We start from the raw sequence: 27,827 nt of genomic DNA on the forward strand, positions 1-27,827 counted from the left end.
ATCTAGAAGCCACCACTAGTGTTTGAAGGCCACAAGACTGGAGAGCTGCAGTCTCCTCCCAACTAAATACAGTAACTAGAGGCAGAGGTTAGGGCACAGCTTGGTGTCCTCAGACCCTGTGTTTGCTTCAAATGTTGAGATTTTGTTCATTATGAATTGTTCTCTCTAGTTTTGATTTTTAAGAATATTGCATGAGGCTGGCACTGTGGCATAGTGCTGCCGCCTGCCGTAACGGCATCCCGTATGGGCACCGGTTCGAGTCCCAGCTGCACTTCTTCCAATCCAGCTCTCTGCTATGGACTGGCAAAGCAGAAGATGGTTCAAGTCCTTGGGACACTGCACCCACGTGGGAGACCAGGAGGAAGCTCCTGGCTTCAGATTGGCACAGCTCTGTCCGTTGCAGCCATTTGGGGAGTGAACCAGCAAATCGAAGACCTCTCTCTCTCTGCCTCTCCTTCTCTCTGTGTAACTCTTTCAAGTGAATAAATAAATCATTTTAAAAAGTGTAAAAAAGAATATTGCATGAAAAATCTGTCTTAAGAATATAAACTTAAGACCTGAAACTATCAAACTACTAGAGGAAAACATAGAAGAAACACTGTAAGATTTTGGCATAGGCAAAGATTTTTTGGGTAAAACCCCCAAGAACACAGGCAATAAACGCCAAATAGACAAATGCACTTATGTCAAGCTAAGAAGTTTCTACACAACAAAGCTAAAAATTAGCAAAGTGAAGAGATAACCAACAGAATGGGAGAAAATGTCAGTAAACTATGCATCTGATAAAGGATTCATTTCCGGAATATAAGGAGCTCAAGAAATGCAACAGCATAAAACTGTGATTAAGAAATGAGCAATAGAAATGAATGCTTTTTTAAAAGATTTATTTGAAAGGGAGAGTTATAGAGAAGCAGAGGCAGAAAGAGAGAAGCCTTCCATCCACTGATTCACTCCCCAAAAGGCTGCAACAGCAGAAGCTGGGTTGATTTGAAGCCAGGAGCCTGGAGCTTCTTCTGGATTACCCACATGGGTATAGAGGCTAAAGCATTTGGGCCATCTTCTACTGCTTTCCCAGGCACTTTAGCAGGGAGATGGACCAGAAGTGGAGCAGCAAAATAAACAATCAGTAAAGTGAAGAGGCAACTGACAAAGAATGAGAGAAAATAATTGCCAATTATCCAGCTGATAAAGGAATAACAACCAGAATCTACAGAGATCAGGAAACTCTACCAAAACAAACAACTCACTTAAGAGATGGGCCATGGACCTAAACAGACATTTTTCAAAAGAGGAAATCCAAACAGCCACCAGACACATGAAAAAAAATGTTCAGGATCACTAGCCATCAGGGAAATGCAAATCAAAACCACAATGAGGTTTCACCTTACCCGAGTTAGAATGGCTTACATGTAGAAATCAACAAACAACAGATGCTGGTGAGGATGTGGGGAAAAAGGCATACTAATCCACTGTTGGTGAGAATGCAAACTGGTAAAGCCACAATGGAAGTCAGTTTGGAGATTCCTCAGAAATCTGAATACAGCCCTACCTTATGACCCAGGCATCCCATTCCGTGGAATTTACCCAAAGGAAATTAAATTGGTAAATAAAAGAGCTATCTGCACCTCAATGTTTATTGAAGCTCAATTCACAATAGCTAAGAACTGGAATCAGCCTAAATGTCCATCAACAGTAGACTGGATAAAGAAATTATGGGACATGTACTCTATAGAATACTATACAGCAGTAAGAAAAAAAAAAAAAAGAAATCCCATCATTTGCAACAAAATGGAGAAATCTGGAAAACATCATGCTGAGTGAAATAAGCCAGTCCCAAAGGGACAAATATATGTTCTGCCTGATCGGTGACAACTAACTGAGCACCTAAAAGGAAACCTGAAGTAAAACAGACACTAGGAGAAGCAATGACTTGATCAGCCCTTGTCCTGACTGTCGAGGAACAGCTTACTATTTTATTCTTTTTAGTATTTTCTTTTTCTACTTAATACCATTGGTTGAACTCTTAACACAGAATTATTCCTAGATGTTTAAATCCAATTGAAAATTGATCCCTGTTAAATTTAAGAGTGGGAATGGGAGGGAGGAGATGTACAGTTCAGTACAGGTTCCCTTGGACTTAAACCTAAGGGTAAAGCTAAAAACTTGCCATGGGACTCCAAATCCCATTAAATTAAATTGGCAGGCACCAATGCCATCTTACTTGTTAAAGTGATCAGTTTAAGTTCATAACTGATCATTAAGTTAGGATTAAGCATCAAAGGGATCACATAAATAAGACTAAGTGCCTGCTAATAACAATAGATAGAATTAAAAAGGAGAAAATGATCCAATATTGGAAGCAGGCCACACAGTAGACTCACAGAATGACGCATGCCCTAAACAACACTCTGGCCTCAGAATCAGCCTTTAAGGCATTCAGATCTGGCTAAAAAACCCATGAGGACATTTCAGGCATGGAAAGCCAGGACACTGTGGCAAGAAATGACCTACATGAAAGATCTCTGTGAGTGAGGTCCTGGTAGAAAGAAGGGGCTGTCAAAGATGGAGATACCTTTCTCTGAGGGGAGGAGAGAACTTCCACTTTGATTATGGCCTTGTCTAAATAATGTTGGAGTTTGTGAACTCAAGAGGTTTCCATAGCCTTGGTAGCTCATGACAAGAGCCTTGGGTGATCACTGGCATCATAAGTAAGAGTGTCAATTGTTAAATCAACAACACCAGTCACTGTACACCTGCTCCCCATGTAGGATCTCTGTCCTTAATGAGTTGAACTATGAGAATTAACGGTAAAACTCGCCTTCCAACAGTACTCTATACTTTGTGTGTCTGTGTGGGTGCAAATTGTTGAAATCTTTATATACAGGACATCAACTCTATATTAAGTAAAGATAAATAAAAATGAATCTTAATGAAGAATGGGATGTGAGAGGGAATAGGGGTGGGATGGTTTGTGGGTGGGAGGGTAGGTATGGAGGGAAGAACCACTATAATCCAAAAGTTGTACTTACAAATTTTTTATCTAGTAAATAAAAACTTTATATATATAAATCTATAGATTTATATAAAAATATATACTTATATAATATATAAATACATATTTATATATAAATCTACATACATTTATATATATATTTTTTAAAGTGGAGCATCCCAGACTTGAACTGGTGATTATAAGGGATGTTGGTGCTGTAGGCTGCAGCTTCATCCACTAAGCCACAGCACCAGCCCCAAATAGACATTTTTTGAAGCAAGAAATATAAATGGCCAACAGACACATGTGAAAATGCTCAGGATCACTAGCCCCCAGGGAAGTGCAAATAAAGACCACTTTGAAGTATCACCTCACTCCATTAGAATGGCTATCATCCAAAAAAAAAAAAATCATGAATAGGAAATACTGGTATGGCTGTGGAGAAAATGGTACCCAAATGCATTGTGGGTGAGAACGCAAAATCATCGAAGCATTATGGAAAACAGTATGGCAGTTCCTCACACAACTAAACAGTGATCCACCCTACACCCCAGCTATCACACTTCTGGGAATATATGCAAAGGAAGTGAAGTCAGCAACTGGAAGAAATACCAGCCCACCTGTGTTTACAGCACCCAATTCACAATTACAGAGATATGAATCAACTCAGAAGTCCATCAACAGATGACTGGATAAAGACAGTGTGGGATATACACATGATGGAATGAAATCCTGACATCTGAAACAAAATGGACAGAACTGGAGATCATTATGCTAATTAACTAAGCCAGACTCAAAAGCAAATATCACATTTTCTCTCATATGTAAAAGTGAATATCTGTAGAGTATGAAATTTTTATGCAGGTCATATTATTTGAAATATAATTGTAAATACAGTCTTCACTGAATTATACCATCTACACAACATATACCCTTTTTTCACTTTATGATCATTGTCATAATCCCGTATTTTGTGATATTATATCCCTGTATTCAAGAAAAAAATAGTATACATTTGTATCTATATAATGCCCACATATACAATGCATGTGGCAAAAGGTTAATAATTGTTCAGTCAAAATTTTAAAAATGTTCCTAGGAGCACACAGAAATGCCACATAGTACTCCATAAATATATATAATTGTTAATAAGATATTTTTAATTCAAAATTTAAATGAGAAAATACCAATTATCTTGACCAAGTCTTTGGGGCATAATTCCATGTTCCTCCTCAAACAACCGTCTCGAACTCCTCCCTTTAGTCCTAGTGGAGCAGTATCTTCATACTGGATGCAAAAGTCACAATCCAGACAAGGCAACCCCGTGAGTGCAAGACACAAGCCCCTGGCTCACATGCCTGCCTGGTGCAGTGCAGCTCTGCCTTCCCCAAGCGCTGGAAACATGTTGTTGGTATCTCCCAACTCAAACAATGTTTGGAGTTTAATTAAATTCCAAGAACAGCTGTTTCAGCAGTTTATAAATTCCAACTGCATTTTAAGCAGCTTGTTTGGCATGCAGCCTTATCATGTCTTGACTGTAACCACAGCAACACCACCACCCCCCCATCAAGAATATCCATCCTCAGCTCCTGCCACACACCCTGGACCCCTTTTCCTGCCTTTGGCGGGCCCGGAGAGCTCCAGTGCAGATCTCGGCTTCAAAGAGCTGCCGAAAAGCACACTGGGAAGTCTGGACACTCCTACAGGAGAGCAGGGTACAGTCAACAGAACTTCTTCACTACCTCAAGCCCAGTAACCGAAAGAGCTGCCCACACGCCAGGTAGCTAGGGCTGGGGGCTTCGCATACGTTGGTGCCCACACACCAGGTAGCTTGGCAGTCTCTGAGCTGGTGGCAACACCACCACCTACAGCACTGTGCAAAGGGGAATGACTGCTCCTGAGGCGCCCCAGCTAGCAACAGCAGAGGGGAGGCTGGAAACCAGGGGTTTCAGCCTTGGAAATCTGCCCCCCACCCACCGCTGACTTCCAGCTCCGGGACTCCAGCGTGGCTGTTAGGGGCTGCCTAGAGAGATAACTGTGAACAGATGTCCCAAACGGCAGTAGGTGAGGTTTAAAAAATTAAATAACCCCCTCACCTCCATGAAAACTTGACCAGGCAGGCAGGAAGGTGTCCTCCTACACCTTCCCCCCCACCTTAACCAAGGTTAAGCCTGGACTGGATCTTAATTGAGTGAGTGAGGCCCAGACTGAGTTAATCGAGTGAGGATGGCAGGGCAGGCATCACACTGCGTGACCAAGCTCTAAAGGCAGGACCCGAGCTCTCAAGTCGAGGGCACTCTCTGTGCAACCCCTGATTCGCTGTGCCTGTCTTCGTTGAGAAAATGAGGGGAGTAGTTCCTAACTGATGGGCCTGATGACCGAGTTGAGAGTTGATTAACGTAACATGCTTATACCAGGGCTTCCCCTAGAGGCCCATGTACGAGCCCACTACGTATTATCGCACACATTGAACAGGCTTTTGCCATGGCATCCCCAGTAACCGCACTATCTCCAAGGGAACTCCGGGGCCTTGGGCAGCCTCCCCAGTACTCACTGTGCACTTCTCCCAGGGGCCCAAGCTTGCCTTTCCCCAGGCCCTCACGTCCCCCCAGTGTGCCCCAACGTGGGCCACCAGCAAGCCTTCCCTGCCTGTCCCAGTCCTCGGCAACCTCCCTCTCTGCCTCACCCAGGCCACATTCAGTGCCCCATTTTCCCGTTGCTGAGACCAATCTCAAGGCTAGCTTACCTCGGCTGTGCTTCTGTGTAGGGAGACAGACCGCACTACCCCACGGCTGGCGCTCAACATCAAGATCAACTCAGACCCAGCCATTCCCGATGTCCACTCCTTCATTTGTTCCCCAAATCCCTATCGTGTGCTTTGCGCTAGCAGTGATGGGTAGGACCCGAATAGCCACATGCTGAGCCCGTCCTGGTGGAGGCTAGAGTCCGCTGAAGATGGTCATGCACGTTCTTAGAGAAGGAACTAGCCAAACAAAGACTACAATACATGCAATCAAGAAAAACAAGGTCAAAGACACACCTGGAGATTGTTCAGGCGCCTCAACAAGTGACAGCCAAGAACCCAGCTCTCTGATGAATGAGCACTCTACTCAATGCATCCAAAGCAACGGAGTCATCTCTAGGAACCATCTCATGGCCTGGCAGCTCCTGGCCCTGGGCTCCGAGGCACTGTTGCTTTGGCACTGGCCCCGGGCTTGTATCTCAGCCTCTGGGACCATACAGCTAGCTCACTTGGAATGCGTGCGAGGCCTGTAGGAAAGCAGAGCCTTCAGACTCTCTGCCTAACGTTCTCCCAAGCAAAAACACGGGTGCAGTGTTCACAAACCACAGAACCAAGAGAGTTGTGGAAAATACGACGCCCCAGGCAGAGGATGATCGCCAAGCCCCAGGAGCGGGGTCTGGCCTGGCAGAATGGGCCAGGTGTTGTCTAGTGGGAGCTCGGGATCCCGGACTGCGGGATTCTCTCCCTTCTACGCAGGGCACGCTCCAAAGGGAGCTGTGGTGCGCCTGGCACACCCCTCCCTTCCTCCGGGTTCTCTCACCGTTCCTTCCGAGTCTCATTCGCTGTCCACTTGCTCGTCCCAATCGCTCCTCTGGGGCCTGCAGTCACTCCGTGTGTGGAGGCCACCGCTGATCCTCCACTAAAAGGCCCGCCCAGCTGCTTCTGGGGAGGGCTCTTTTCTCAAATAGCCCATCAGCCTGCAGCAATGCCTGCTGGGCCCAGGCCTCACCTGCAGCCCATGATCTCCTCTCGCAGAAGCACGGGGCCCAGCTCAAGACCCCGGCTTCCTGGAGCTGCCCTCGTTGGCGCTCTTGGCCCCCGGACTCCAGAAACGTGTTCTGAGATCTACTATCCCTGCTGCTCCCACCGCCTGAGCCAGCTGTCTTGGTGCCGCGTCGCCTGCTCCTATTGGTAGAATGCTATGCGGTCTGCCAGGCGAGTGAAACCCCTGGCGGGGGCAGTGGACCAGCAAAAACCAGGTCTGCCACATCGAACAGGCTTGGGTTCTGATCCCCTGCAGCCCCGCGCCCAGGTGAGCCTCACCTTAACCGTCTGCAAATACACAGACCCAAAAAGCAAGAAAATAAGATTTTACACATTGAAGACGTTCTTAATGACTTTATATGTATATTTATCTGGACTTTCAGATGTGATGGCCATCCCACAGTGGTAAGAATACCAGGCTCCCAGGTTTATCCTAAGGATTAAAGGGGCCAATATGAGAGTACTTCAAAAAGTTCGTGGAAGATGGAATGAAGAGCCTATTTTAGTGCAAACATTTTGTTCCATAATACATGGAAAATATGTATTAGAAAAAAAACTGTGTAGGGATTTCAAGTGTTTTGGGCACCAAATAAACTCATAATTTAAATTTCATTCTCCATGGATTTTTTTTTTTAAGTACTCTAATATATACAGATGCCTGAACTCTTGCCTGGGCTTAGGCATTTGGCACAATGGTTAAGACAGAAGTGCCTGGATTCAAGCCCTGGATCTGCTCCCGATTCCCAATTCCTGCTAATGTGCTAATGCCATAGAGGTAGCACGTGGTAGCTCTAGGCTCTGCCACCCATGTGGGAAGGCCAGATTGAGCTCCTGGCCCAACCTCAGGCTGGGCCAATAGGTATTTGGGAAGTGAACCATCAGGTGAAAGCTCTCTCGTTCTCTCACTCTCTCACTCAACTTTTAAATAAAATGAAAATAAAATTTTTCAAACAAATCCCAAGAAGTGGCAGGCATTTAGCCTAGCACTGAAGACACCAGTTAAGACTCCCATATCCCAAATCAGAATACGTAGGGTTAACTCCCAGCTGCAGGCCCTGATTCTGGATTCCCAATCATGGAGACCTTGAGAGGCAGCAGTAGAGTATGTCTCAAGCACGTGGGTTCTTGCCGCTCCCGCAGGAGACTTGAATTGAGTTGCCAGTCCCCACCTTCAGTGTGGTCTGGCCTTAGCCATGGAAAGTGTTTAGGAAATTGAAACAGCAGGTGGGAGCTCTGTCTCCCTGTATCTATCTATCTATTGATCTAGCTATCATCTATCTGTACTTTCTCTATCTCAGGAAGAAAAAGGACAGAGAAGGAGAGACAGAGACAAAGAGAAGGGAAGGTAGGTTTCCATAAATATCAGCACCCTCCCTCTCCCATGGTCCTTGCCCACTGCTATAAGGGGTGCACGTCACTTCTGCCAGGTATTGTCCTCTTGTCACATGGTCTTGATTCTAGCATTCTCTTTGTGTCCAACTATCCATCAGAAACACAGGCTTACTTGGGGATTAACAAAATCAGGGCTGGTCTTTTGGGTTCCTGTGGAGCTTGGAGTTTTTACAAAAGTCTACCTTGGCAGTTGCAACCATCTCATGCTAGAATTAAGAAGTCAAGATGCTTATTTCATAGAAGCCCAAATTTCTGGCAACAAACTATACCTTGTCTAGGAGGAGGAATGAGTGGGTCTATATATGACTTGGAGCCTGTGCCGGGAGGTTTGGCTTAGATTGTCTCCAGCTACACAAGAAGGTACATTTTTTCAAACCTCAGATTTACCAGCATCACCTACATCTGCAAACCTGTCATTTATGTATGCTGTACATTACTTTAAAAAAATAATAACTCTGATTTGTAACTTGAACTTTCCTTTTGCTTGATCATGGGTTGTGGGACGAATTAATGTGCCAAAGGGGGTGTTGGAGAAAGCCTATTATAAAGGTGCGGTAATCATTGCTTTCCAGAGAAAGTAGCTAAACACAATGCAGTCTTGTAAAAGAATACACAGCTGATGAGGTATACAGGTGATTTCAATGGAAGAACATTTCAAACTTGCTTAAGCTTTAAAACAACTTAGTTCAGCCTCCCCCTTCAAAAAATGCTCAGAGACTATTTCTGTGTTTTGCATCCCAAAGACAAGAAGCATCTACATCTGTGCATTAGTTTGTCTATATGTGCATGCACTGCCCACACTGTTCCATTTTAAACCTCTACTTTTCTCTGCTTGGGACCAAGATAAACCACCAGGTGATGGCTTCTAGCCTCCAAGATGGGAACACGGTGCTTATTTCATAGGCATTAACAAGTCCCCTAGGAAGCTGTCTGAAAGTTAAGTCCTACGAACGCTACTCCCACCACCCTGTAAGTTTTACCTTCTTGGGCCCAGAGTAAACAAATAGCAAAATGCTAAAGCAAAATTGCAAAGGCCACACAATTATGCCCCCAGGACCCCCGCCAAAGTTCTAGAACTAACTCCCACAATGGGAAACACAGCTCCACCAGTGTTTGTCAGATGTGTCTACCCCAGGGCCCCTTTTTTGATGAATCCTCTCATATAATCAATAGTTTATGGCTCACAATGTGGGAATCATTGCTTGGATAACTCCTTATCAATGAGGATAATTTAGAAGAAAAAGAGGGGCCCATCCCAATACAGCCTCACTTCTCATCATTTGGCAACCTTGATTGGCCCCAGGTTTTTGACTAGAGAGCAGAGGCAGAGAGATTTTTAAGTGCTTAAACAAACTCTTCTGTGGAAGTCAAGTTCTCTAGAAAATAACTCGAGCACCAAATGGCCTCCCAGACATAGAGGTTGGAATTCCATCCTCAGAGCTAGGACACACTGCCACAGCAAGAGTAGATGTGCATACACGTGTTGGATTCACTGAGAAAAGACAACTGGTTTCTTTTTTTTTTTTTTTGACAGGTAGAGTGGACAGTGAGAGAGAGAGAGAGACAGAGAGAAAGGTCTTCCTTTGCCATTGGTTCACCCTCCAATGGCCGCCGCGGCTGGCGCGCTGCAACCGGCGCACCGTGCTGATCCGAAGCCAGGAGCCAGGTGCTTCTCCTGGTCTCCCATGGGGTGCAGGGCCCAAGGACTTGGGCCATCCTCCACTGCACTCCCTGGCCACAGCAGAGAGCTGGCCTGGAAGAGAGGCAACCGGGACAGAATCCGGCACCCCAACCGGGACTAGAACCCGGTGTGCCGGCGCCGCAAGGTGGAGGATTAGCCCAGTGAGCTGCGGCGCCGGCCGACAACTGGTTTCTAAGACAGGAAATGCATCTGTGCATTTCTCCAACAGGGCTCAAGCAGGGATGGCCTTCTGTGCCCAGAGTGTAAATATCAACTTCCTTTTCATGCCTGCAAGTGACCCACAGAAAGCCAGGGGTTCCCCCTGCACCTGTCTTCCTTACTTGAACTTGTCCTGAAGGAAAGCCTTGATACTGAGAGAACACCTGCCAGGGTGCCTGTCACAGGACCTAACGCCCTCCCAGCCCTTGAGACTCAGTAGAAAAGCCCCAAATGGACACATGGCTTCTTTGCACACCACTCTGGGTTTTCCCTCCAATGCTCAGATTAACTTAAACTCTGGCCCCATGCATCCCTGGGCCCAAGACTCCAGGAGCAATAACTGGAGGCTAGGACTTCTCAACACTAATACAAATTGAGTCCCTTTGTCCTCTCCTTGCTCCTTCAGAAACAAGTTCAGCACTAACTGTAGCAATTAGGGGATTGCCATTCAACCAGAGCTATGCCAGTTTATAAGAGCAGCTGGCCCTCACAGATAAAGCTAGCTGGATTAGGAAAGGCACTTAACAGAAGAAGAGTTTGTCACATTTGAAGCCTAACAATGTCTCTATTAAGTTGACAGTGAAATTTAAAGTAGGGGAAAAAAATCAATCTTGGCCAAAAAAAAAAAAAAAATCCTGGTAGCAAATTCATTTGATTAACAGCATAGTTACATTTTCCCTCTTTCTGTTAAGCTAAGCTAGCTAACCAAGGACATAGCTATTTAAATAATTATTATAAAATAACAATATTAAAATGTTAAATTTGAGACTTCATTTTTAGCCAAATCCCTCTATATGGGCCATTTTATTTAATTTTCACAACAATTCAGGGTTATCCATGCTATTTTATCCTATGCTACAGATAAGAGACTGAGGCTTATGGAGGTTAAGAGAACCATCTAAAATCACCAAGCTAAGTGATGCAGCTTGGATTTAGTCCCATATGTGGTTGAATCCAGAGCCAAAACTCCCCACCAATACATTCAACAGGAGGTGGGCTAGAACTTCCTCCTGTGGCTGATGCATTTAGGAGAGACCAAGCAAAACTCTATTCTCATTTTCATGCAGGTGGGATTATTATGTGCCTGCCACATAATATCTGTCATGGGTGTCCTATGTTTATTATCACTGAATCTTTCTAGTAGTACTTTGATGTAGGCCATATCCCCATTTTATAGACAAATAACTGAGACTTGGAGAGATTAAATAAATGCTGCAGTCTCCCTGTTAGGAAGAGACAAAGCCAGTCATCAACTACACTCATGACTTATTTCGAAGCCCTTGCCTTTTACCTGCAGGCTGCTCACCACCATTTCAGAAGTTTGTATTTACAAATTTAGAAAAACCCAAGATAAGTGGAGCTATCAAAGTGTGCTGAGAATCATGGCAAACTTCCCTCTGCAGATTAATCCCTTGTTCTGAAATTTTGAAAACCAGGAAGCTGGCCCCAAGCAACCAGCATCATCAACCTAATACATAGACCATCAAGCTGAAATTTCTCAGAACATTGATGGTAAATGCTTCTCGAGTTATAAAAATTCCCATCAGTAGTGTCATGCAACTTGGAGGATTTTGTGCAAGTCTGGGACTACCTCCAACTCTTTTTAGGGTTCTTTGTGGCTCTCCTTCACTTATGAATTGTTAACTTTCAGAGCAGGGTTACAAGAGCCCTGTGAGAAGCAGTGACATCGGATGCCAGTTGTCTTAGCAACCAACAGATGTGTGCCTCCCCACTCCCGCTCTCGCAATCTGTGATGGTTTGAAACCCTCCCCTCCGGTCCCCACAGGGTAGCTCAGGTTCCAAGCTGGAGGCCAGAGTCGGTGCTGTGCAAAGGCTTTGGCGAGTTTTCTAAGAATCTCTTCTCCTCTCCAAGGCTGGCTTCACATGTCTGCTGGAGAAGTACCAGAAACTCTCACCACAGCATTCTCAAGGCTTTCATCCCAGACGACAGCTTCACGATAAGGTTGATCCAGCCCACTTTCCATCCTGCACATTTGCCACTGTGGAACTAATGAATGCCTTTCACTTCCCTAGATTCTTAAAGAAATCAAACCACCAGCGCCTGCTGACTTGAGGAAATTAGTCTCATCTTTGAGAAAATGAGTTTTTCACTCCCACCCCTCCCAAAAACAGTTCTCAGTTTCTCGTGCCCACCTAAAAGGATAATAATATCTTCGCCATTACCATGCCAGCAAGAAAAATGTTTTCTTTCCCCAGGAGGCAGAGACACATTTTCTGACTGAGCCTCGGAGACAAAATGCTAAAATTTGAATTTGTTTTCCTTAGAATGTCTTTAAAATATCTAGGATCTGTCCCTGTGTTCTGTGCAGTCAGCACTTTTCCCAATAAGCTCATTTATTTTTCATGCAGACTTGAACTAGAATTTGATTCTCCCCAGTTCTAGTCCTATCTCTCCTGAACCCCTCCAGAGGTGGCCTTGGAGAAGAGCATACGGGAAGAAAAGTATGCTTGGAAGAAAAGGCCTGGAAACTAGGAGGCAAGACTGGAGGGCCCTTCTCAGAGAGTGTTCTCAAGTTGCTTTCCTGAGGTTCCCCAGACAGAGTGAGTCCCTGCGAGGGCTTGGAGGAGGGGCTGGGGGGCTGTAAGCACCTGCTTGCCATGTGTCATTGGCACCATTTCACACTTATGCCAGGAAGAAAGCCCAGTATGGTACAGTATGCAGCTGATGTTTCCAAGAGTCAGGAGCAGAAGAATCTCCACACCAGTGCTCAAGTCAAACACTCAAACTTCAAGACTATTAAAGTGGTAGAGTTGGGGCTGGTATGTGGCACAGTGGATTAAATCCCTGCCTGCAGCGTGGGCATTCCATATGGGCACTGGTTCATGTCCTGGATGCTCCACTTCTGATTCAGCTCCCTGCTAATGTGCCCGGGAAGATGGTCCAAGTGCCTGGGCCCCTGCACCCATGTGGGAGACCCAGATGAAGCTCTTGGCTCCTGGCTTCAGCCTGGCCTGACCCCAGCCAGTGTGGCCATCTGGGGAGTGAACCAGCAGATGGAAGATCCCTTTCTGTCTCTCCCTTCTCTCCATAACTCTTTCAAATAAATAAATATTTAAATAAACAAATAGAGTGGTAGAGTCCTGAAATAAAGGGACTATAGTGAGATCAATTATAAGGACAAGAAGGAATCATTCCCCATGCTTCCTTACCCAAGTATCAAACCACCAATCCAGAAAATGAGGTCGCCTTCTCTTGAAATTTGGGCAGTTCTAAAAGGACAACAACACAACCTCCAGGCAGTTGCATCCTTCAGTCTGTCCTCCTAGTATCAAAGAACCCCAACAGGTTAACAAAATCTTAAACTGTTGCCAAATAAAAGGGCTATGGTTGCAAATGGATTCATAGCATTGGAGCTGTCCCTGGTACTGCCTCAACAGCTACAGCCACAAAGGCTCCCAGAGTCATACCAACTGATATGTCTATCCATTGTGCTTGCTATATCCAACTCTTTATCACTGTTCTTCTACTTATGTAGTTCCTATCAATGCCTTTACAAACACACTAATTCTCAATCTCTACTTGTTCTGCAATATACCCCAGCCTCAGTGGACCAAATTCCAATCTTGATGAAGATGTCCTCTCCACAACCCAGCCCAACACTATCTCAGGTCACTGAATGCAATGTAAACATTTGGAGTCCATCCTGTGAGGACTGTGAGGTCACTGGAGGACTCTAAGCAGAGGAGAATTAGCAAAACACTTGGCCATTTGAAACACATTTGAAGAAGACATTTGGAACACATTGGAAAGATCAGGCTGATCTCAGTGCAAGGAATGAAAAGGAAACAAGATAATAATTAGAGACTGAAGCATTAACTCAGGAAAAATGTAATGGAAAAATGTAGAGACTAACACAGGAACTAGAAAGAACATGGGAGTTTCAAGAAATATTAGGCACTAGAATAAGTTAAATATGGCTGAGGAAAACGTGGCTTGTATTGGGAAAAGGAAGTGAATGTCAATAGGTAGCATTATGTGCCAAATATTGAATTAGGAATAGCAGAGAACAAGCACATTTGAATAAAAGATGTCAAATTGTGTTTTTTATGTATAGCGTTTAGGGAACTTATGGGCTATCCATCTGGAAATGCTAAGCGCATAGTTGAATATAGATCCAGAACTCAAAAGATACTCTGAACTCACTACAGGGACACTAGATTTGTCAGACACAAGTGGTGACCAAAGGCATGTGACTGAGAGGGAGAATTCCAAGTCAGAAGAAATACGAGGAAGGAGCCCCATTGAACCCAATATTTGAAAAATTGAATTATGGGTCTTCAACATGGTGAATAAGTAGGGAGGAGACAGTAAATGCAAACAGAAGAGTGTGTGCATCAGGAAAAGCCAAAGGAAGAGAATGTCGCCCAAAGGAGTGGTCCATGGCACCACATAATGCAGAGATCACATATTAGATTTGAAATGCATCTGAAGGATTTAATGACAAAGAGATCTTAGATGATATTCATCCACCCCTTCTTTCACTGCAAGGAGTGGGTTAGAGTAAAGCCAGTTTGGAGCTGGTCGAGGAAAGACTAGAAGGTGAAGAATTGGAAGAACACATACAACTCTCTCAGAAGTTTGGCTGTGAAAGGAAAGGAAAACCCAGAGGAGTAGACTGAGGACTGAAGAGTTTTATTTTTGTTGTGAAGATGGAAATACTTAAATATATTTAAATGCTGAGTGCACTGAGCCAATTGAAGAAGCAGTTAAAGAAGTGAAAGGAGATAACTGGTAGCTAGAGATCCTTGGGGAAGCAGAGGGAGGGGAGGTGGGATCCAGGGCATAAGCATCTCTTCCTAGAGGGAGAGGCACAAAAGTCAGAATGGGTGCATATCTGTAATGGGGCTGAATACGTTAGGCTAGAAGTTAGGGAGCTTCTGCCAACTCTGCAGCAAATGCCAACAATAACACACTCTTGCCCCAACACTCTATCATCCAAAAGAAGAAATAGATTTGTTCCATCAGGAAACTGGAACATGTTGGTGGGTGTTAGGAGGAGGCAGATTTTAACTCAAGAGACAAAGAAAGTTCCTAACAACTGGAGCTGACCAGAAACAGAATGACAGGTATAGCAAGCTCCCTGTTAGGGGAGTATTGGAGTAGAAAACAGAATGCCATGGCTTTCCCAGGCAAAGAAATAAATCTTGCACTGGAAAGAAGCTCAGGCAGGGCTGGAGCTGTGGCATAGCAGGTTAAGCTGCCGCCTGCAGTGCTGGCATCCCATATGGGTGCTGGTTTGAGACCCAGCTACTCCACTTCCAATCCAGCTCTCTGCTATGGCCTGGGAAAGCAGTAGAAGATGGCCCAAGACTTGGGCCCCTGCACCCATGTGGGAGACCCAGATGAAGCTCTTGGCTCCTGGCTTCAGCCCTGCCCAACCTCAGCCAATGTGGCCATTTGGAGAGTGAACCAATGGATGGAAGACTCTCTCTCTCTCTCTCTCTCTCCCTCCCTCCCTCCCTCCCTCCTTCCCTCCCTCCCTTCCCCCACCCCCCGCCTCTCTGCCTCTCTGCCTCTTTTTTCTCTCTGTGTAACTCTTTCAAATAAATAAATAAATCTTTTTTTAAAAAAAAAGAAGCTCAAGGTAGATGGTGTATCCTTGAAACTGGAAATTCTGCTCTCAAGGTAACCCTTGACACTTCTCCAGGAATCCTGGAATTAACTTCCAGTTTGCTTATGAGGGACCCTGGAGGTTCTTGGACCACTAGTGTTACAGTTTGCACTAGTGTTCTAGTACCACTAGAGGATGATTGGGAGAAAAATTAGGCCCCCAGAAGTAGCCCCACATCCTGCCTTTTTGCTGTTGGAACTTAATTTCCTGAGACCTTGTTTACTCAAGTCCCTTATGAAAATATAAACATGCTTAAGACAGTTTCCAGCCTACACATCAGCCAATACCCAGGTTACATTCCTCTGTGGGAATGGGCAGTCAGCTATTCTGAGGACTGGATACTTGCATCACACTGTCAGAGTTGAATCCAGCCCCACCGGCATCAGCTGGGTTCGCCATTGTTACTTAACCTTGCTATTCCTGTGATAGAAAATCAAAATCAGTACTCAAACAGTATGTTTCACTTTGTGTTTCTATGTGGGTGCAAACTGTTGAAATCTTTATACTAAATTGATCTTCTGTATATAAAGAGAATTAAAAATGAATCTTGATGTGAATGGAAGGGGAGAGGGAGCGGGAGAGGGGAGGGTTGCGGGTGGGAGGGAAGTTATGGGAGGGGGAAGCCATTGTAATCCATAAGCTGTACACTGGAAATTTATGTTCATTAAATAAAAGTTAAAAAAAAAAGAAAATCAAAAATAAAAATTCATAGAAAAGTATCAGGCAACATAAACAAACATTCAAAAAAGTCATTAAATACCCAAATGGGGCAACAATGCCAGTAATCTGAGAAAGAGTACAATCATGGTTACTTACTTCATTAACCTCCATTAAAATTTATACTTGCAGATTTGCCCAAATCCCAGCCTTCTAGACTTTCTTCCAATGTTATAATTATTAGATGACCATAAAATGAAAATGTATTTGTATTTCCAGTGAAAATGTTTTGAGCTGTGATGATTGGCCAATAAGTAGTTTTGGGTTTCTCTTCATCATGAGGGACCATTTCAAACCAGATAAGGATGCTACACTGATTTCCACCTAAATCATATAGATCATTGACATTTATTATTACACAATATGAGGCAAGAAGATTAATGGAAAATGTTATCCAAGATTCCTCATTTTACCCTCGATAGTCCACTATGAAAGTATGGACATGCTTACAAGGTTTTTCAGTCTACACACCAGTCAACACCAGATAAACTTAATTTTGGAAAGCTTTTCAGCTTCTCCAAGGCCACTCAGCTAGCAATGACTAGGGGCAGGATTTAACCTTGGATCTGTCTGCCCACTAAGCCAAGTTTGCTACTGCGCCCCCATTTCTTCACTGTTAAAGACCCTACCAGATGGTAAGCCACTCGAAGGCAGGATAATGTCCCCCAATCACTTAGGAGCAACTTAATACAGACCTGTTAAATTAAGTTCCCAAGCACATCATGGGAGCTTGGGCTCTCCAAATTGTCATCCACTGTTGCTGTGTCCTGTGTCTTACCTGACTTCCAACAAATGAAAGTCTACTAAAAAAAAATATTAAATCCCAAAGTCCCTTCAATTCCATCCCTAAGAAATACACCCTGGACATTCCTGATCCCTAGATGGGAAGTCATTCTACTGCATGTCCTTTAACCTCATGGGCAGTATACAGTTCCCATAGTGTGTAGGAACCAGCCCTGGAAATTTACTCAATATTTGGAGTCAATGAAAATCAAGATTGGAGAGATGCAGAACAAAGACAAAGCCTCCAATGTGGCTAAATCAGGGAGGTGACCCTGCACTTGAGCTACAGCAGCACATTCCAAGGCTCTACAGCCTTGCTTGTACCGTGGCTCCGCCCCTCCTATGAAGGCACTTTCCAATCTAGTCCTGAAACATAACCATTTCCTCCTCTGTGGGATGGTTTATAGCACTTCCTTCATCTGACATGCCTCTTCAACTATATTGTCAATGCCTACTCATGCTTCAAGACCACCTTCAGGAAGCTTTCCCTGGCTTCTCTAGCCCTCACTACTCTTTGTCTCTTCATTTATAACCCAAAGCAAAGCTTATATGTAAGTATGTGCCTCCTCTCTTTGGTCAATGATTCTTTGCACCTATATTCCAAGTAGACTAACCATCCCTTTGAAAGCAAAAATGATGCATTCTATTCTTCTGTCCCCAATGCCAGCAACTGGGACATTGTTCAGTAACCACAAAGACACGACACAGACTCTCCCCAGTTCTCAGGCTGCAATACTCAGAATGCTCCATCCTGGTATGTATGGGAAGTGCCCTTTTCAGCAAACCCGAGAGCCATCCTCACCCCATTGGCTTGCCTGAATTACCTCTAACCAGATTATCCTCCTCCAACAGAACACAGAATCCTCCAAGGAGACCCGGATGGTTGCTGCCCCAGCTCCTCAGCTAATTGCTCTCATCCTCTTCCGATATGAACAAGGAGTTATCCCTCCAGAGCTGCACAGCCCTGGAAAGACATTCATGGTGACTCATGCTGGGGGTGGGGGATAGGAGAGAATGGAGAAAGAAGACAGCACGCGGGCTAGTTGTGGAGCCACGGAACAAGGCACATTAGCCAATTTAGCCAATTATGCAGCTGAAGCAATTAAATAACCTCACAATGGTAGGAGGAAGTGTAAACAGGGCTCACAACACTACCCAGACCAAGAGAAAAACAATCTCAGGCTCTAAGGTGGAAAGTCATTGCGTCCATCAGGCCAGCATCCCTTCTCCCCTCTTCAGGTGCTAATGGAACCCCCTTCCCAAGGAAAACCTATTCCATGCACTTGAGGAAGCATTCACCTCTAGGTGAGGCAGATATTGGAGCAATATTAACTGAGTGTGCCAACCCTCAACCTTAGCTGTTGATTCCAGCATAGACGTATGATCTGAGAAGAGCTGACGGGAATCTTGCCTGAAGGTGGAAATATAAACACAGGAGAAATCAGTCCTTTTTCCCCCTGGAGATGTTGGTTTGGACTGCCAGAGTCCACCTTCCTTCCAAACAGAGAAAGCCTGCCTGGGAACAAAGGCAACATGCCAAGGAGAGCAGTGCGGGAAAGTAGAGCCTCAAAGCATCATTTGGACCCTGGATCCAGCCATGCCTGAAGCTTGTGGATTTACCACTGACAAAAACCAAAAACCTCCCCTTTACTCTCAAGTGAGTTATTTGGTTTCTTGTCTTTTTGTTTCTTTTTATTTTTATGAAACTGACTCAATTAATACAGCCACTGAGACTGGGGGCTGATACTCAGTGATGGAAAGACAACAAACAGCAGGGAGAGTTCTGGAAAACAGGATCACCCCTAAATTTCATTGAAATAACAAACTGGCAGGACCTTCAGCATCCTGTATAGTAGGAGGGATCCACAAAACTATACCTAATGCAAGAAAAAAGAGCAGAAGGACAAGGCTCAGAGAACATTAGGAAAGGAACTATCTCGGTCTTCCCTTGGAAGCTACTCTAAGCCTCAGGGTGGCTGGAGACAGTCCTGATGTTATAAGAGAGCCAGCATTGCAGCCCTGGCCTACAACCTTCTGGAAGGTCCTCACTTAATCCCTGAGTCAGCCTTTCTAAATCCCTACTTGTGATGCTGAGCACCATGTTTTTGTGAGAACTCTCATAACCACCTTCTAGAAATGAGGGGAGGGGAACACACTCACCAAGTCACTCTCTCTGTGGCCTCCCAAAGCACTTCTCTCTGCTCATCTCCTAGGCAGCATGCCAGAAAGTCATCCACAACCCCCTGGATGGCAGAGAAGCAAGATCTTTATCAGAAAGGAGAGATCTATACCTTCAAAGTGATTTATGCAGGGCCTAAGTCTTCACAAGGTGGCACTCACACAGATACTGTCTCTTGCAGAGGTTCTCTGGGCACTGATGCAAAACTATTTCAGCCCACACAATTGCCTTGCATAACCCCTATCAGAATTCCTTGAAGGGCTGGTGACAGGGCACAAATCATCCCTTGGTGCTGCCAATTGCCAACACTAAGTGGTGAATGGGAATACCCATTCTAGAACTCTGTGACAGGATCAGCAGATAAGGGTACATGAGAAAGACAAGCCACTTTGCTATTTGCTGATCCTTAGAGTGTGGCTTGGGACCTTGAATTTCTTTCAAAACCACAAACCATAGGCAGCTCATGTCAAGAGCCTCCAGTGGTCACTGACATCATACATAAGAGTGTTAATTGTTAAATTAACAACAGGAGTCACTGTGAGCTAACTTCCCATGCAGGACCTCTGTCCTCGAGGAGTTGTATTATGAGAGTTAACTGTGATACTTGCTCTCAAACAGTTTTGTGTGTGTGTGTGTGCAAATTGTTGAAATCTGTACTTAGTATAGAGTTGGTCTTCTGTGTACAAAGTTAATTGAAAATGAACCTTAATGGAGAATGGTACTGAGAAGGGGGAGAGGGATGAGGAGGAGGGGTGGGAGTGTAGGTGGGAGAGTAGGTATAGTGGGAAGAATAACTATATTCCTAAAGTTGTACATATAAAATTTGTATTCCTTAAAAAGACACAAACTAGAGCCAAGGTAAAGGTTCTCCGCTATGGCTTCGCATTAGCATCACCAGGGGGCGTTATGAAACTTTTTGATGCTGAAATCCTACCTACACCAAAAATGCCAGAATTTTCAGAGAAATGAGTCCAGGAAGAATTGAGAACTCCTGAGGCAAGAGAGCACGATTCTTCCATACACTTCCTGTCCCTTCCAAGGCACCTAAGTACAAGTGGCCCAGGTGAGCCAAAGAGGAAATGAAGATCCCCCTTTCTCAACCCATTCTCTCTTGCCCAGGACACCCAAGCACCCAAGTCCCCAACTGACTTCAAGCAGGAATTCATCAAAGACCAAGGGCCCCCGAAACAGGATGCAACAGCACCAGAAAACAGACTGGAACCCAGCTGGTGGTGACCCTTCCAGAATTTTCTTCAGAACAGTGACGGCTGAATGGGCATATTTAAGGAGGACACAGTGAGATAGGAACTAAGTGGAGAGTGGGTTTAGCACTTGGTTTCCCAGCCCCAGTCATGGTAGATTTGAAGGCAGCAGACTGGGATGGGAACACAGTTCCCACAGCCAATCTCAGCAGATATTTAAGCTACAGGCCATACAGAAGTGTGAGCCAGGAAGGGGCAGACATTCCATGTGAAGCAGGGGTAAGCCACAGAGGGGGCAGCTGTCCCTTCCGGCTCTCACTCCAGCCTGCCTCAAATCCCAGTGGCCATCGCTGCCTTGGGCCCTAGGAACCCACCCAGGGGTTTGAGTGGGTTCCTGCTCATTCAACAGATGGACACGTGAACTGAATAACTGATGCCACACCTCCCTGAGAACCTGGAGCACCACGAAAGCAGAGATTAGGAATACAGAATCCAGATAAGGGCCCTTCTGGGAGGCGGCTTTGGCAAGTTTCTCATCTTGTCTAGGTCTCAGTTTTCTCATCTAAGCAATGGTGAGAACTAAAGGGATTAATGCATGCCACAGTCTTCAGTGGTACCTGGCACATTAGCTTCTAGATTCCAGTAGAAATATTTTAATTCTCTCTGGGTCAAGTACTCTTTGCTTTCAGCCCCAGAAAGGAGGGCATATTGCCCGATAACCCAGTGATAACCACTCTGGCTTCCCCTGTGGGGACCTGATGGTGTTTACCATGTTTAACTCGGTGGGAATCACACTGTGAATAGCTCAATGATCTGAATATCCAGGAGCAAGTCCTGGTCCTGGCCCTCAAGAGCCTTGCTCCTGGCTGGGAGAGCAGATCCATACAAGAAAAAAAAAATGAAAATGGCAGGTGTCTGGGGAGGTTGTAGGTAGTAAGGATCACAGAATGAGGGAGGGGCAATGGGGTTAGGATAAAAGCAGTCACTGGAAACATTGGGCTTAGCCAAGCTGGTCATGGAGGCTTCACAGAGAAGCTGGGATATGAGTGCCATTATGTGTGTGTCCACAGTGCCCCTCCCACCCTCTACTTCACGCCTCCAAGGGGAAACTCTCCTAGGAGAGTAGAAATGGCCACTGAAGGCCATGGTCCACAGACTAAAGATTTCCGACAGTCACATTGCCCCGAGTGCCCATCAGAGCCTATTATTAGAGGTGGAGGCTTGGGTTGGCAATTAACAGTAACCAGCATCCTCTTTGTGGCTGGAGCTGAAACAGACAGCTATGGCCACACACCTGCCCCAGGGTCACCTACAGAGGGTTCCCAGAGCTGCTGGCTTTCTACATCTCTAGGAGCAGGGCGGGCTGCACCATGTTTGGGGAAGCCACCATGTCAGGGAGTTAGCCTCCTGGGGCAACCCTTGGCCAGTGACGGGCAGGAGTTTATGATAAACGCTCCAGTTCCTTCTCTCAGGATAGTGGGAGGACAACTCTGAGATAGTCCTGCGATTTCTCAGGGAGCCTCCAGCAAGACTGAGCCCCTTACTCTGGTGGTCCTACCCGTCAGCTCGTCTTATGGGATTCCCTCCCTCCCCTGGCTCACATCCTGAACTCTCTCCTGATAACTTCTAAGTTTGCCTTCAAAATGAATGGTTGGTTTTTGCACCAGATTTTCTCTTGGGATCTACTTTTAAAGGAATCCAAACTAAGCCAAGAGGGGAGCAGACCCCCCCCCCATAGCCAGGAGGGCTGTGAGTCACTCAGAAAACACTGCCCCTCCCCTCATGCCTGCTTCTCCTGGCACAGTCTGGAACGTGTGCTCCCGTCCCCCTCCTGGGTTGTTTTAAATCATGTTTGTTCCTGTTCTCTGCTAATCAACACCATTTGGTGCCATTTAGTAGGTCTCTGCACTCGCAGGAGAATTAGCAAGATCTCCTGGATGTTTCTAATAAGTACTTTTATGGGTTTTTTTGGTATTCAGCAGCTACCCTCGAACCAAATGAACTATATGACATAGAGTCAAGATGTCAGCAAGTCCCAAGGCAGGTCACTGCCGGCCCCACTCACCGATTCATTGCAGTGAAAGACGCTTGTACAGACTGAATCCCCTTGAAGGTCAATAAGTTAGCCAGTTTCGCTGCCTGGCCTGGGAGCTATGCAGGAACAAGTTATTAGCCTGGCTGCTGCAACAGCCCAGCTCCTCAGTGAATGGCAGTACCTACAGCCCAGGCTGCCAGGGTGAGAAAGTTAACACTGGCTCAAAGGAGAAACCGTTGAGAAAGCCATGGGGTTCTCAGAACTTTCTCTCTCTCTCTCTCTCTCTCTCTCTCTCTCTCTCACTGTTGACTGATGTCAGTCCTGTTTCAGCGAGTGCTGTCCTCCTGGGAAGACAAGCATCAGATGAACTTGGAAGAAACCACAGGGAAACCAAAAGAGAAACTGTGTCTTCTTCACGTGCTGAGGGCTTGGTCACCCAGCAGTGCTGAGAGGCAGGATTGTTTACCAGAAGCATTTCGGTTCCCAGGACAAAGAAAAAGGGGAAGATAACCAATCTGGGGACACAGCTTTCACCGGTGGCCTAGGGACTCAGACCGGGAGCCTGTTTCCTTTAGTCGTGCTGCATCCAAGTGTGGTAGAATAAGGCTGAAAGTAGGAGGGCGAGAGCTAGGAAGTAGGGAGCCTTCCCAGTCACGCAGGTCTGTCCAACTCTTCCAGACGTAAAAACAAACAAAGAGGGAGAAGAGGCAGAAGAAAGGAAAAAGCAGCTGAAGGAGAGAGCTGCCCAAAAGACAGAATCCGTCTGGAGCAGGTGCTTCTGAGGACGGCCAATACCAATCCCTCCATTCAACAAATACTGACTGAGCGCCCACTCTGTGCCAGGCGCTGAGCCATGCGCTGGGCAGATGAGGGGTGTGGTACACACCCTCAGCAGTTTCCCAAGCAGAAGAGAAGACTCTAGAAAAAAAAATTAATGTCAATGATGTGAAGGGCATGTCTCCTGAGCAGAACCAGAGGATGTTAGAAAAGGCAGCCAGGAATAGTGTCACCTAGCACTCACGCAAGTGCCCCAGAGCCCCACAGCGAGATCTAAGCAGAAAATGAGGCGTGAGCAGAATCCAGCCAGAGGAAGAAAAAGGCTGAGGGAGAGAGCTTTTCCAAGCAGAGCAAAGACATGAGCCAAGTCCACAAGGCCCGGCTTCACTGAAGGAGCAGAGAATTCAAGCAAGAGGATGGTAGGAGAGGATGCTAGAGGGAGAGAGGCTGAGAGAGGCGATTGTCACCAGTTTGAGTCCCAGCTGCTCCCCCTGTGATCCAGCTTCCTGCTTAGGCACCTGGGAAAGCAGTGGAAGAAGGCCCAGATACTTGGGTTCCTGCCATCCCCATGGGAGACCCAGATGGGGTTCTGGGATCCTGGCATCAGCTTGGCCCAGCCAGCCCCAGCTGTTGTGGCCATTTGGGGAGTGAACCAGCAGATGGAAGAGATTTCTTTTTCCCTCTCCCTCTTCCTCTTCTCCTCCCTCCCTATATCCTTCTCTCTCTTTCCCTCTTTCTCTGTTGCTCTGCTTTTCAAATAAATAAAATAAAACTTTGTTTTCCTAAAAAATAAAAGGGAGGCACTATCTGCCACCATCCCGAGGACAGGAGCATGGCCGGATCTGCATTTTAGAAAGATCACCGAGGGCAGGTGAGGGGGGCACGATGGAGACAGCGCAAACCGCAGAGGGGCAGAACCCTAGGAGGCCTGTGTTTTCCAGGAGAGAGAGTCCTGGGCTCCGTGCTAGGGAGTGGTTGTAGGAATGCAGACTGGTGGGTAGACTCAAAACCTGCTGAAGTCAAACGCAGAGAATTCGGTGGTTTAAACAGTAGCCCCGACCCATTCCGTGGAGTATTAAATGACCCAAGCCACACCAAATGCCTCCTCAAAGGGCCTGAGCCCTGGGCTGAGGGGCAGGTGATGAGTTACTGGTGGGGGGGGGGAGGGGTCTTTTGGCCACCAGGAAACAGAGCACTGCCTTCCAAGTCACCTCCAGAAGCCACTGGAGAGGGAGCTACAGCCTCAGCCCCAGCCACATGAGCAGAACGGCTCACCTGGCATGGGATGGGCGACAAAGCTACACAGCCTCTAAGCAACCCTGCTGTGGCTCCAGTCCTGGCCCCGCTACACCTCTCTGGCCTGACCACAGCTAGTCCCACCTCCATGACAACTAGAACCCCAGGAAGAGGCCCGCTGGGAGAAGGCCCAGACTCTGCCCCTGCCACTTGTCCAATGACAGGCTCCCTTGTCTCACTCGGCTGAGGCCAGCCTCAATCAGTCCCCTCTACCACCACTTGTGAGGGATCACCATGATTTCATCCATTTTAATGCCCCCCACCCCCACCGCTGCTTGCCTTCCTCTTTCACGTGGGGAAATCCCACTCTCTTCTGCACAGGAGCCACCTGCTTTCTCATCTCTGCTCTTCTCCTCTGCTCTCTGGACCTGCTAGTCCTTTCTCCACCATCCTTACTGGTAGTCACACCCTACAGCTACTGGTGAGCTCTGAGAACAGACAGCCTTGACCAAGCCCCCAGCCTCCAGCCTCCAGCCCATCATGATCTGGGCATTGTTTCATCCACCCCTTGCCACTGAGCAACCTTTGGCTGCCATGTGTGTGATGAGACTGTCGGACTCGGAAGGAGTTAAAAAGTCAAGTGCAGATCTGGGCTCCCTAACTTCCGGTTGCATGTTTCAGGTACCCAGCTTGAACTCCCAACACCACAACTGTATTTGTGAAAGGGGAATCATAACAACCTGTTGGAGACTGTCATACATATATCTCCAGAAGAAAGGAGTGGCTGTGAATAACTTAGTACTTGACTAATGTTAGTCATTGTTGTATATAACGCTGTATATGTTGTTATTTCACTCGTGAGAGTAAAGGGACCACAAGAGCTGATCCAAATCAATTCGCCTTGAAGCTTTCTGGTCCTAGAGTACACCAGGCAGAGAAATTCTAGCAGGTCTCCAGGGAAGCTATTGGCTAATATTTAACATATGTTCATGAGAGTCTATCAATTAGGGAGACATGGACTGAAGAGCAACATCCCAAACTGTGAGTGTCAGGGAGAGATTCTTTTTTGGAGACTCTCTGTCGGTACTCAGCACTATATTTTCTCTCCAAAGCTCTGCCCTGTATCACAGAGGCTAGAAGCCTAGAAACTGTGTTTCCCAAACTCTGTTGTCAGCAAGACTCTGATTTAGAATCCAGCAATACATTCACATAAAATTCAGAAAGTGGAAAGAGACAGCCATTACTTTTTTCCAACAGCCGCAAGTCGCTCAGGGCCCTTGGAGGAGCTGAGGTTGGCAGAAGCCTCTGTGTGGGCTCCCATCGGTCACTACTTTGGGGATGGAGGCAGCTGGGATCACCCGCAGCAGATCCAGAGATTCCAGAATTCTCCAGTTTCCCGAAAGCTGGTCAGGGTGTACCCTGACCTTCTTCTCCCAAACGTTCCAAAGATTTGCGAGCAGCAGATTTCTTCCACTGAGTCCTAGAGTAACTAGACGGGTTCTGTTTTCCTGAAGCAAACGGTCCCCTTATCCTTGAACTTTGTAGTAGCTGTCATGAAGGCAAAGCATAGCATGGGCACATTTCACGAGCCAGTGTGTCCCAACCAGTATGGACAGCCCTCGTGACACTGAGTCCAGATGTCAACAACAAAGAGCCATTTTCCCAGCTCTCTGTTCTGTTTAAGGAAGCTGTTTATTTTGTTTTTATTACCCCCTGTGTGTGGAACATAGTACGGAAAGATCCTGTTATTTACTCCATTAAGGAAAAGTAAAAGATGATCTTGCTGGAGTGTACTTCTGGCTCCGTGATGGAGAGGTTTTGTATAATTAATCATATCGAACAAGCACAGTCCCTTATAGCTCAACTTTCTCAAAGATGACACAGTCTGACAAATAAGAGGATTTGCTGCTCCGAAGACTGAAAGGCAGTAGGGCGAGAAAAAACAGAGCTGAACCCCATGTCTGGGCCGCTCCCCTTGCTACTGATCCCCTCTCCAACTCTCCTGATGCCTCTGCTGCTTTCCCCGTTTCTCACTCCCCACCTGGCTGCACCCCCTGAGCCTCCCCACCTGGCTGTACCCCCTGAGCCAAGCTCTTTCTCCAGCCTCTGTTCACTAACTGTTACATGCTATACCTGAGCAGTGTTCTTGTCTCTGCCTGCTGTCCCTAACACCTGAAGCCTTTCTTGCTATGGAGTTAACAGTGGTTCCCTGAGTGCCCAGTTGGGTGGGTGTGTAGCTCTATAGAGGAGGGAATGAGTCCAAGAGCAAACGTGTAGACACCAGGGGAGGGTGAAACATGATGTCCCTATCCCAGCTCGCCAAGTGGCCAAGGGACAGTCCTAGGAGACCTCCTGGAAGAGGTGGCCCTCAGATTTAAATACAGGCTCTTCCCTTGAGATAGCACAAAGGATGGGGGCTTTGTATTCCAGCTCTGTATGCTAGAACAAATCACAAAACCTCAGAGACTGTCTCAACTAATGCTTCAGGATACTGAGAAACCTGAGGCTAAGGGAATAAGGTTTTTAAGATGTCAGGGCCAAGCTCCAAGGGACTGTGGTTGGGGATCTTGTTAAAAATTAACTCACTTGAGGCTGGTGCTGTGGTGTAGCAGGTAACGCCACCACCTGCAGTGCCAGCATTCCCTATGGGTGCCGGTTCACGTCCTAGCTGCTCTACTTCTGATCCAGCTCTCTGCTATGGCCTGGGAAAGCAGTAGAAGATGGCCCAAGTCCTTGGGCCCATGCACCAGCATGGGAAACCTGGAGGAAACTCCTGGCTCCTGGATTCGGATCAGCCCAGCTCTAGCTGTTGCGGCCATTTGGGGAGTGAACCAGCAGATGGAAGACTCTCTCTCTCTGCCTCTGCCTCTCTGTAACTCTGCCTTTCAAATAAATAATTCATTAAAAAACTAACTTTCTTGATTTTAAATTAATCAATTGCTTTAACTTTTGATCATTTGATGTAATGAAAAATTAATTGACTTCAAGTCAAGTAGGAAGTCTCATTTCTGCTCCAGATACAGCATGCTATTTTTTAATTTTAAAAAATTTATTTTTTATTTATTTGAGAGGCAGAGAGACAGAAAGACAAAAGAAACAGAGAGAGCTCCCATCCATTGGGCCACATCTTCGACGCACACAATGGCTGGGGCAGGGACAGCTGGGAGCAGGGAATTCAATCCAGGTCTCCCATG

Source organism: Lepus europaeus, chromosome 17, assembly GCF_033115175.1.
Source record: "Lepus europaeus isolate LE1 chromosome 17, mLepTim1.pri, whole genome shotgun sequence".
Classification (NCBI taxonomy): domain Eukaryota; kingdom Metazoa; phylum Chordata; class Mammalia; order Lagomorpha; family Leporidae; genus Lepus; species Lepus europaeus.